This window comes from Rattus norvegicus, chromosome 3 (assembly GCF_021556685.1).
Source record: "Rattus norvegicus strain SHRSP/BbbUtx chromosome 3, alternate assembly SHRSP_T2T, whole genome shotgun sequence".
Lineage (NCBI taxonomy): Eukaryota > Metazoa > Chordata > Mammalia > Rodentia > Muridae > Rattus > Rattus norvegicus.
In genome coordinates, this window is record NC_141536.1 from 29,457,678 (window position 1) to 29,470,589 (window position 12,912).

At 36.3% G+C, this 12,912-nt stretch overlaps 1 long non-coding RNA gene across 1 annotated transcript in view; it reads left to right on the forward strand.

Moving 5' to 3' along the window:
* LOC147995456 (uncharacterized) overlaps positions 1-12,912 on the forward strand; it is a 66,208-nt gene that overhangs the window by 35,366 nt on the left and 17,930 nt on the right. Inside the window, exon 2 of the long non-coding RNA XR_015684938.1 lies at positions 11,559-11,722. This is a non-coding gene — a long non-coding RNA (uncharacterized LOC147995456). The remainder of the gene's footprint in view (positions 1-11,558; positions 11,723-12,912) is intronic.

A 12,912-nucleotide genomic window follows, 5' to 3' on the forward strand; every position in this document is an offset into this window, starting at 1 on the left:
ATATCTATGTAAAACACAGTTGTGATGGAGCATGCTGATAATACCAAAGTGGGGTGAGGGGTGTTAGACAGGTAGATCCTGGGTATTAGTAACCAGCTAGTCTAGCAAAACGGTGAGCTCCAATGTCATTGAGAGAATTCGTGTCAAAAAGAAAGGTGAGATCAACAGATATCCAGGGTTTTATAAGAAAGGCAGCTAAGGGCGAGCCAGAGAGTGAGCCAGAAACCAGAGTTCTTCCACAACTTCTGCTCCAGGATTTATTCCTGCTTCGTGATACTGTCATGGCTTAGCTCAGTGACAGAATCTGACCAGGAAGTCTAAAAGGATATGAATCCTTTCTTCTGTCTGTACGTTTGTAAGTCCTATTTTCTATTTTGTTCCTTTCAGTTACAAACTATTTGTTCCTTTTGTAAAACAGACTATCTGAAATGGTCTTGTCTACTCACATACTGAGGTTTCTTCATGGCAAGGCATATAAGGAAAAACTGATTCTACCTTAGCATAATTTTTGCACTCTTCGATGGCCAGTAAGTATCTGGATTTATGGTGCCAAGTTTATAATCTTGTATAGCTGCTAGTCAACTTCTACTTAGTAAGTAGCCTTTTCACAGTGGACGTATGGCTATGTAGAGATCACACTGTCTGATGTATATACGAGACAAACTTCAGGCTCAAATCCACTGCGGGATTTTTCTCTGCCCATAAAATAGCATCATGTTCAGTGAGTGCTTGTGAAAATTCTGACTCTTTGAATATCTGATCCACATTTGATGTGTGCTTCTATACAATGCTGGTGATAAGCATCAGCTTTTTCCTGAGGTCTTGTCACACTCTGCTACTCTGATATTTGCTGCTGAGTGTGGTCTCTAAGTCAACGTGGCACTTCTATAAATACACTGATTCTAAATATGTGGAGCAGGGAGATCTTGAGATCCACCCTGAGATCATTTGCATGATGATGATGAGGTAAACAGTACTTTCCTAGTAAAATCAAGATATTATATGAATTATAATTTTCATTCTCTCATCTGATTTTTCTAGTGTGCATTTGGTGGGTCTATTTAGTTCAATGACATGATGCACAATTTTGTAAAATCATGTGTGATTAACAGACACATTTGAAGTTCATGCTGGACAGATTGGTATTAATATAAACAAATGAAAAAAAGTACATTAGTATTGTTTTAGAGTTCACTTTCTAATCCTTTTGAAAACACTGAGATTTGTAAAATGCTGATATATTAAAGAATATGCAAACTGTTTAAAAGATTTTAAATTACCCCTATATTTCCCAACTACATTATATGTGTTTTTTTATATATACTTCAATCAAAAGACTGCATTTTCATAGATCAAATACAGAAGCAAATAAAGAACTTAGGTGTTTTTTTTTTATTGCCAGATACAGTGTAGTTTTAAATATGTGAACCAGTAGCCCATGCCAATATTTTTCATTTTGAAAATGACAGCAAAATACATTTAACATTATCCTGTTTGAGTTTGTTATTACTTTGAGTGGTAAATACATATTTTAAGATGTCTGCCTTTCATTATTAGTATGAGGAAAGTTGAGAGATACAATCAACAGCTCTTTAGGGTGCACAGATAATCTTACGAGTGTAAATGGAGCTTCCGACCAAATGTTGGAGAACTGTTGCCAGGAATCACCGAGAATACAGTCAGTGCCACAGCAGTTAATCAGATGGGGCCAGAACAGAACAGTAAGTTCACCTTCTCCAAGGAGTTAGAGCTTTTGTGCAAACGCACCAGTTTTGTAAAGGATATTGAAAGGCAAACAGAGACAGGTTCTTTCAGGACACATCTTCCCACCTGGGAGTGGCTGCTAATGTTCTTTTATTTACAGAAGCAAGATCTCCCTTGCAAGTGATTCTTTGGAGACAAAAAAGTCAGTGTCTTAAATAGAAAACTCAAATAACAGGGTTGTTTTTTCCCACCCCCGTGCAGAGTCACCTGAGTCCCCTGCTGCTCACAGAACTTGCCAATTGCAAAATAACTCATTGAGACACATTTTACTGAAATGAAAATGACTGACTTCAGGTAAACAAAACAACAATTGGAAGTTTCTTGGTACTGAAAATGTCACCGTTTGTCTATGGAAATAAATACTGGTTTCTTATATGCATTGAAAGATTGTCAGCATTTCACCAAAGCGAATCACATAATTTTAGTTTTACAAATGTCTGCAACTCGATGAATATGATCCATAATACTGTACACAAATACTCACTTACTTGAAAGAAAATGTTTGCATGTCTTACATAATTGTAAATTAAATAGATATTTGTGTTTATATTTATTCATATCTTTTATAATAAAATTTGATTTCTCAAAATAAGACATGATATTAAAATATACTTTGCAAGTAAAAGTTGTTTTTATTACTATATTACAATAATGAAACCAACATTCTGTTTGAGTGAACGTCATGAAACTTGCTTTCCCTCAGCAATAATTAGGTAAAGAGAACAAGAACGTCTATCAAGAGCTCCATCACACTTGAGGTACTAGCCAATTCTTATTATATATGCATGTTTTAAGACTAAACTGCAGGTTTAGATGCTTCGGTTCCATGTTTGAAGTCTCTTTCTAGTTTGTTTGTTATTTTACATATCTGTTCATTAGATAATTACCTGACACCTGCTCATGACAGATTGTTTTGACAGCTTCTATTGGCTGAGATGAGTTTGTCACTGCCATCTGTCCAGTAAAGGTGAGCTCAACAAGCTGGTACTTCCTAGATTTGTTTTAAAACTTTTTCTTTTAATTCTTTGGAATGAAAATGCAAGATATTTTTCCTCCGTTATAATTATCCTTTATCCTGAATGGGATAAGCATTATATTCTATGGCAACGTCATCTTAGCATGTATATTGATCTGAAATATTATTCAGGACAAATTTAGAACCTGTGTCCTGGAAAGGTTGCGTACCCAGAAACGCCAGCCTCAACACTTTCTTGACTTAATTGTAAAACTATCTTATACTAAAAGATTAAGTGGCGTGTTGAATTCAACATTTGAATTGGAATTAATTAATTTCATTCATGTTTTTGTCAGGCTGCTGAATTAGTGCTTTTGTTTCTGTGGAGATCAAGGATAGATTTGGGGATCTCTTCTTGCCTTCCACATTGTCAGTGCAAGCGTTCTTTTGTGTCCACTCTTGTGTACTTATGCTCCAGGTGATTCTAGTCCTTGCTGAGCGTTTCACTGCAAGAACGCTTTGATTTTAGACAGGCACTGTGTCTGCCTTGTTTGATTTTGTTTTGCATGGTTGCCTAGGATCAAACTCCGCTCGTCAGGCCTGGGTGGCCTGTGATTTAAGTTGATCAACAATCTCATTGTCTTCTCAGTACTAGGTTTTGTTAGTATCATACCGAACTTTAAACAAAAATTAATTGTATTTTCATTTAGGTGGATCTTTAAACATTAATGAATTCCAAACACTTCAAATTCAATTGAAAAATTTTATAGCTCAAATGCAATATTGTATACAACATTGTGGACTGAGACCAACTCTACTTTTATATGTTTTCTGAATCTAAATACGGACAATAATATTTAAGAAGGAAAGAGTTGTTAGGCTGCTATACGTCTGACTTTATGCAATAAAATCACTTTGTTTCTTGTGATCAGTGATAACATTTTGAAATAAGAGATCGAAAAACTTGGAAACCAACTATAAAAACCATTTAAAAGTAAAAATAAACATTTGTCTAAAGTGAACCAAATTTTAGCTATTTTAGCTCTATAATTAATTCTAGTGAAAGAAATAATAGTTACTACTCCCCTTTCTCTTATAATTATTTATGTTATACAGCTTGGATATTTGCTATGTACTAGACATGGAAGATGATAGCAACCACCCAGATCTATTGCCCACTCTTGCTATGCTCTAGGTCAAGCTTCCATTATATTCCAACAGTAGCTTTTGATTCTGCTCTCGTGGTAAATCACTGTTATCTGCATAGGCACGCTTTCCAAAACTTCATGAATTTACAATTAAAAATGGTGAAACTTGTACTGAAAATAAAAATAGAACAGCATGAGGCATTTCAAATGTATCCAATGGCTGCTGAGATGTGTGTGTTTATTGGGAAGGTGAGGGCCCAGGATTTTGCTACCCTTGTAAATTCTGCCTAGTTATGTGGCATGATAGGAATTTTTCACAGGCTACTCTCAGAAAGTAGGCAGTGCTGATTTAGAGTCATCTATTGGACTATGGGGACTTCAAGCAAAGGAGCAGGGCAGGTCTGTAAAGACCTCCTGGCATAATGGGAAGGCAACACCAACATAAATATATGGATAGAAGTACAAGTGACTCCAAGAAATAAATATACACAGCCAACTGCAGGACCACAGGCACTCTCAGGGGCCTCTTTGTGCTATATGATCCCATGATTTGTTGAATCACAGTCTTCTAGGGGACCATCCAAAAATCTTGAATTTCAAGAAGCATGAAGTTTGAATAGCTGGGAATCTGTCAAACTTTTGCAGAAAATCTCCATCAAAGCATTGAGTTGTAGGTCATACACGTCAGACACACAGCCTCGCATTCATCAGAGGCGTGGCCAAACTGCCTTGATGTCAGCATGCTGCCAAAGTATTTAGCAGAGGAATGAAAAGTATAACCAACTGGGCCATTGTCTACATGGCATGGAGAAATTGCTCAACTAATTTTTTTGATTGATGTGGCCAGTTGTTTTGGCATCTTTTCAAAACTGTTCATACACAAATTCCCTGTGGGAGTCATCAAATTCCGAAGATGCTTAAATTCCAGTTTGGATACATTTTGAAAACAAAGATTAGAGAGAGATTGTCTAATAAATATGTTGACTTATTTCTGATCTAACTCATCATGAGAATTCTGCATCTTTGATTTTAAAAAAGATTTCTCTGTAACACTCAGGCCAAGCTTCATTATTGGCTTTATGGCTATATTATATTATCTCACAGAAAATTTTGCATGACTTGTAATACTAAAAATAGTATTTTGAGTTTTCTCTAATAAAATCCTTCATATGGAAATAGTTACCTGATGGCAAATTGACTTTAGGGGATAATCATGGGAATTTGTACAGGAATAACGGTGCCATACAACACAAATATATATATATATACACACACATATACATATATATATGATGACTTCTCCTATTTAATATATTTGTATTATTTTTACTTTATTTGTGTGAATGTTTTGTTTGCGTGTATGTCTGTGTACCACATGCATTCCTGGTTCCCACAGAGATCAGAAGTAGGAACCAGATCCTCTGGAATTGAAATTATTAACAGTTTTGAGCTGTCATGTTGCTGCTGGGAAGTGAACCCAGATTTCGTGCAAAAAACAAGTACTCTCTCCAACATTTAAAATTTAAAATTGTAAATCTACAAATTTTACATGACACACATTAGATGCTGATTCAAGAAATGCAAAGTATGTAAATGAAAAGACCAAAAAGGAGAAAATACAAGAAACACGGAAAACAAAATGAGAACATGGCCACTGGACAAGTCAGAAAAATTTTCAGGAAGTCATTCAAGTTCCAGAAGAGATGATGATTTACAAAGGCATGTAGCCTCATGGTTTCAGGTTAGATAGAATGAATAGAGGATCTGTCTGAGGGAAGAACAGGATGGGGATGGACTGTAAAAAACGTTTTAAGATATTAAAAACAAAACCAGGAAAGAGATTGCAACAAGTGAATTATAATATCCAATTATTTAGATTGTAAATTGGTGTTTTAGAAGTGCCAGTAAGTTTAAATGATAACACTTTCCTTTTCATGTTTTTTCTCATGCCTATGATCTTTTTCTCATTTATATTATCTCTCCGTCAATGGCCTTCTTATTATCCATATATAATAATAAGTTTGACTGGCAAAAGTAACGTGGTTAAAGAGTTTTAATATGGGAGAGAACAAGGTCATACTTTATATGGAGATTTATCACCGAAAAGATTCTACAGAAGAGTAACACATATCTGAAACATGGAAGAGGCAAAAACATTTATCATATAAAGATGAGAGAAAAGTAAGGGTTAAAACAGAAAAGTGAAGAAGTGTAAAAAAGTGTTGAAAATTCAAGCAAAAAGTAGTGTGCTAGATGTCCTGAGTTAACAAAATTCTTTCGTTCTGAAGTCTCTCAGAAAATGGAAAGTCTGCCATTCCAATCACTTTGGTCAAGGAATCATCCTTTTTTATACACCTACCTCCATCCTGCCTTATGTCAGTTCAGTCTAACTTTGCGACATGCCTAGATGTTTGTTATTTCTTCCTGTATTGGCACACAATCTCTGATGCCTCCCTTCTCACTGTTCAAACTAGCATTAGTGATCTTTGAGGCCTACACACTCTGCATCCCGAAATTGTTTCTCTTTCACAATATCCTATTTATACCAACAGCCTGTGTAGCCTCTGGAGATTAGTATCAGGATACTTATGAAGACCATTCCTTGAGATCTATAGTACAGAGCTCTGTTCAAATGGCATATTATCAGTGAGTTCCCTAAGTCACTGACTCCTCCATTCCTGCTCTGCTCTCCTTAACTCTCTCCCTGGCTTTACCTTGTTTGATTGTGACACCCACTAGCTGTTTTAAGCACATTTACATATCTGGATCACATGTGTCTGTTGCATGAGAAACTCTCCCTACCATTTCAGGATAAAATGTTACTTCTGTCCAGGTTACTACTGGTCATTTTGGCAGAAGGTAATGAAAGAAAAATCAGTGATAATCTGACTCTGAATGAAACTTTTGAGAATGCCACAATTTTTCACACACACACACACACACACCACACACACACACACACACACACACACACACTTCCTTTTGTGTGAGCATGTATATGCATATGTGTGTGTAAATATATGACATCAAAGATATAAGAAAATAAGATTCTTATACACAATAAAACAACATGTTGGAGTATACAGAAAGAAGCAATGGAAACATCTACCTTATATGTCATAAATGTACAAGATTTGTTTTTTACTTTTTGTCTTCATGTCTTAGATAAAGTTCACTTGGAAGTGTTCTGAAATGAAGACTGCCCAGAAAGGAAGTGCTACTTGGAAATATACCTGTAGTCAAGTAAGGAAGGACAAGTAAGGAAAGGATGAAACTGAGTTCTCATGTGCTTGCAACTGAGTATCAATTCACGTTACAATGAAGGATGGATTTTGGAAGCCCATTAGCGTTGTTGCTACTTGAGTTCATTGGGCCAGATCTTTGTATATTCATACATGATGACTATGAATTGAAGTTTGTCTGAAGTGTTCCCTGCTCTAGAAGGGGAATGTAAATAAAGACTCAGAAATAATCATCAAACCAAACAAAATATAGTGACTGGGAGTGTCAGTCTGACCAGGATATCAGAACAGGGTACCTTAGTAACAACTGTCTTCCAATCAGAATACGAGACTCATGAAAACATTCCTTTTATCTGTTTTGTGTACGGCTATGGGTTCTGTGCTCTGAGCACCTCTTGGCATAGGACAGGCAAGTTGTAAATGAGGAAATATTTCATGCAAAACTACTTAGGCTAACAGGTAGGAAGAGGTAAGAGCACAGTGTTTACATTGACTAGCTAGATTGAAGCTCACACACATAACAAAGTTAAAAGTCTTCGAAGCACCTTTCAAGAGCTCTGATATCACAGAAGTATGTCCTGTGGAATGCGTGGCAGGAAGCCAGTATCACACTGCAGTGGAGGTAATGAAATGGAGTCAGGGGCTCACAGCATGGAGGAGAAGCTGTGAAGAGGCAAGGGAGCTATAGAATGTTTTAAAAATAGACAATTAATGACAGTAGAACAGGCAGAGAAATCCAGCGCACAATAAAATGTTGATATGTGATAAAAATAATTGTACCATGTCAAACAGTCATGTGAACAGTTGAATGTCAACTGTTTTTACTAAGGAACCAGTACAAGAATAGCCATATTAAGTGATGAAATGTTCATTTCTTTACTATGACAATCTTTCAACTATTATATGTATCTGTGCTTTGTACCTTAATAACATTCAATTAAAATATTTTAAATGTAAGGAAAATTTGTTAAGATGGATAGAAGGTGGAAAAGTGAATAGAAATTCAAGGTGACATGGAGTGATACAGGTGACAAACACACACACACACACACACACACAAAATGATACCACGTCTTCTAATACTAACTGAAACACACTCTAATGAAATCTTAAGAACATAAAAATATGAATCAGAGAATATGGCCTACTATTTAAATATTGCATTTTTTAATAACTTATGTCCACTTTTGGTATCAGTTGCACATTGTAGAACTGGAAACTTTGAGATTGGTGTGCATGGAATATCCAAATTTCATAGTAATGCATAATAACCACCAGATAGAAAAGTAATAATTGGTATATGGTGATGAGTTCAGGGCTGCTGGTCAGAACTTACATACATATGAACTAATATTAAATATTAACATTATTCTAACGAATCCAAAGGAAGAAATGTACAAGCAACTAAAAATGGAAATGTACAGGCAACCTCCAGCTGTGACAGCGTGCCTTGTCATTCAGTTTGATGACTGCTGAGAGAAAACACTGTTTAGAGGAATCCAGTCTCTATAATCAGTGCATAACGCATACATAGTAAACAAACTATGACATGATTTCTCTATTGTCCTGGAAATGCTACTGTGAAATGTTGGACAAAGAAATGTAAGGTATATTACATTACTTAATAAAGTGAATGGTATATTATATCAATGAGTTTTCATCTACAATGACCTGGAAAGATATTGTAATTAAATGGCTCCGCCTTTTATAAAATCCACATGGCTTACTGAAATTCCAGAAATACAGCAAAATATGTTATCCTATAGTCAACAGCTTATTTAGTTTCTATATTTTAAAATACAAATTTCAGATTCATCACTATGGACTTTAAGTAAAGTTATTGATCCTCAATTTTCAAACATTATATAGTATGTGATTTGCCAAATTACAGAGCATCAAGTTTATTAAATTCAGTTTTATGTGAAAAACACATTTCTGATATTTTTGCACAAGAGCTGAAGAAATAGATGCTCACATCTCTGTTAATAAATGCATACATAGGGGTTGGAGATTTAGCTCAGTGGTAGAGCGCTTGCCTAGGAAGCGCAAGGCCCTGGGTTCGGTCCCCAGCTCCGAAAAAAAGTACCAAAAAAAATAAATGCATACATAAATAAAACCATATAGGAAGGCATGTTTTGGGTGTCTAACACAGCAGTGCTGCCTAGTGACTCTGTCTTTAAGATACTCGTTCCTATATTGTGCCATAAAGCAGCATTTGCCTTTTCTATCTACACAGATGCCATTTTTTTCCTACATTGATTTTTTTAAGGCTAAAAAAATAAATGATTTTCAGTTTTTTCCTAGCCTATGGGTAGATTAGAACATGATGCATTTCAAAAGCATCCACATACCTTTAAAGTGTGGCTGAAGAATTTCTCAAGGCACTAAGAGAAAATAAACCCTCCTTTTAAAAGTATTTGTTCACCTTTCTTTAAAAACATGGGAGGGGTTAAGAAACTTGGGGGTTTATTGAATCGAGTAAAGCCTCAATCCTATAGTAATCCCTATTCAGGGGTGATATTGATCAATAAAGTCAAAGACATAAGAACCTAAGTGAAATAAACAGTGGCCTTGTTTTATCCTCGATGGGTTCATCATGAGCTTCCTGTAGGTAAGAACACAAATATCGTTTTACTTTAGAGATTTGTTATTTATTTCTATTAAATATGCCCCAGGAATGTTCTAACACCAGTTAAGCCCATAGTGCATTCAACTGTGTGCTTTGTTTTTCCCAAGAATTCTTAGAGGTTTGACAAGTTCAGGAAGCCAATTGGCTGCAGCCGGTATAATTAGCTATGCCTCATAAATAAAATAATAGGAGTATGGCGATGCCTATCTGTATTTCCAGCACCCCGAAGGCTGACTTAGGATTGCCACAGGTTTGAAATCAACGTGCGTCACATGATGGGGTAGCATCCTCATTAGACTTAGTCGTATTGAAAGAAAAAAATATTTAACAAATGTGTTTCCACTGTTAGCTTCGTTAGTCAATGTTCAAAAATGCACAGTCACGATCACACGACTTTGATGTGAATTAAAATGAATATTAGTTATTAAGCACTAGTGACTCGATGATTTTAACCTTGTCTCTATAGAGTGTGCATAACAGAGTAAAAGATTCTACAATCTATTACTTTAGTATTGCTAATGTGTGTGCCTATGCCTGCTCCCTTTGCTGCCTTAGGACCTCACTGTACCTTCTCTTTCTTCCACACCTTTTCACTCCCTCAGTTTGTGTTATGTTTAATGGTTTCAATTTTGTATTTTATTTTATTTTTATTTTTTTTTGGTGTTAAATTGACGTATGTGTCAAAAAGAAATAAACCAAAGAACTACCAGGCCCCCATATAACTTAGATCCTCATAGGGCCATGGAATAACATTAAATGCTGTCATCATGTAATTAAAAATAAACGCTTTTTAAAAAGTCGTGACTTTGTGGAGATGTAGGTGCTGACCGCTCTGGCTTTCTGGGCCCTTCACAGGCAGCTTTAGTGCGCACACTCGAAGTCAAAGGCCTCTGAAGTCTTCCTCTCCGTGCATAGCTAATGTTTCTCTCCCACTCAATTACGTTCTCTTCATTATGCTCCTTTCCTCACTCTCACAGTTGTTAAAATGAAAAGGCTCTTTCCCAGAACCAGGGCTCCATTATGCAGGCCTATACCTGTGCTGGCAGCGTGTTCTTCTTCTCACCTCATATTGCCTTTTGCCTAGGGAGGAGAACCCTGCCGTGCATCTCAAACTGAAAACTGAAAGAAAATTAAGTTGCTGTTTGGAGTTTGAGCGAATTATGGAAAACGGGCCCTTTTTTGTCTACCAGGCATGTTGGTATAAGCTATTACCCACCTTCTACCCCGTTCCCTACTGAGGTAGCTGTCAATATGGAAATCTCATCTAAACTTTTTATCAGTTTGTACCTAAGGCAAGGATATGATAGACAGGCGAACTTCCTACCGTCTGTGGCTAGGTGTCAAGCATAGCAAGACACAAAATGATTGATCTGGCTACTGTAATGTGAGGAATGGAACTGTAAAGTCTGGAAACTCAATTAAAATTTGTTTCTGGTTGTAAACATAAACCAAAATCAATTATTTGGTAAAAAAAATGTGGGGGGAAGCAAAACTATATATGATTAGCCTCCAGCTAATCTAGACTTCTGTCATAGAAAGACACATTATTTAATGGCTTCAAGATTTATTTATACTTTTCTTCTGTATGACATGTAGAAGGAAACATAACCTATATTGTCTGAAGCTACAGGATGAGAACATTCAGTTACTAAGTAAATTGGGAGGCCGATAGGCACTTGGTTCAGATGCTAACCCAAGTCAAGCAAGCAGGAACATGGGACTTTGATCAAAGTCACCTTATTGTCAAATTTATCCTATAGTAAGTTGCAGGACTGTAGCATATAAACCACATTGAAATGATTTATTTATTCTGATTTTAGGACTAAATAGCAGAAGAGGAGATGAATTCCGTGTGTCTCCTTTTGTTCCTCCACATCAGTCTCAGCCTACGGACAATGCTTCAGCTTTTTCTCCCCAGAAAATAACTTCAGTTTCTCTTGAGCTTCATACAAATTGGTGTCTTGTCTATGGCTGTCAGAATTTGGTAAATTAAAAAAAATATGTTTAACTATATTATTACCGTGTATATGTGTGTGTGTGTGTGTGTGTGTGTGTGCATATCTGTGTGTTTGCATCTGTGTGTGCATGAGTGTGTGTACATATGTGTGCATAGGTGTGTCCTGGCTCTCTTGTGCCAGTGAGTCTCTGGAGTTCATTCTCTCCTTGCTTTACATTTGTTATAGGAAACAAACACAGATTATCAAGTTGGCAGCAAGCCCCTTTATGTACAAGTAATCTCACTATGCCCACTCATTATGTTTAACCTATAATAGGTATCTGTTTTTTAATTTTTTAATTTTTAAAAATGTCTTTATTTTATGTATATGGGTACACTGTACCTGTTTTCAGACACACCAGAAGAGGGCATCAGATCCCATTACAGATGGCTGTGAGCCACATGTGGTTGCTGGGAATTGAACTCAGGACCTCTGGAAGAGCAATGAGTGCTCTTAACCACTAAACCATCTCTCTAGCCTCTCAGATACCAATTTAATAAAACACTAAGTAATCAACCCTAGTAGCATAGCCTTCTAAGGCCAGCCAGCTATTCAGGAATCAGAGACTGGAACTTCAAAAGCTGAAGACCTCTCTGGGTTACAGAATAGATTCAAACCCAACCTGTATGTGTTAGCAAGACCCCATCTCAAAACAAACAAAAAAAGTGCTGGGATTTTGTACAGTGATGAAGTAATTGGCAACAATGTGCAAAACCTTAGTTTCAATCCTCAGTACCAGAGTAAATCAATCCATCCATCCATCAATCAATCAATCAATCAGCAAATAACATTCTATTGTATGACTCCATCCTACGTTGTTTCCTGATTCTCATCCCTATTGGATAACATTGGTTTTGTTTGGAAGTACTATAAAGCGAGGAAGCTGTATTATCCTGCTATCAATCTACTTGGACTGCACTGCTGATTTCTAGAGTAGAAGTTTGCTTGATTTTATCTGTTCATGATTCTCCTACCTAGTGGTGACATTTTACACCTATGGGAATGCTGTTAAAGAGATTAATTTCTTCTACATCCATTCTTTGAATGTTATCCACCATACCTGGTGTCAAATGACATACCATTTTTATTAGCCTTACTTCACTACAGTGTCAAAGACAGGTCCTGTGTTCTATATGAACTTTTGTCAGAAGTTATAACATTTTATGTTGTGTTGAAA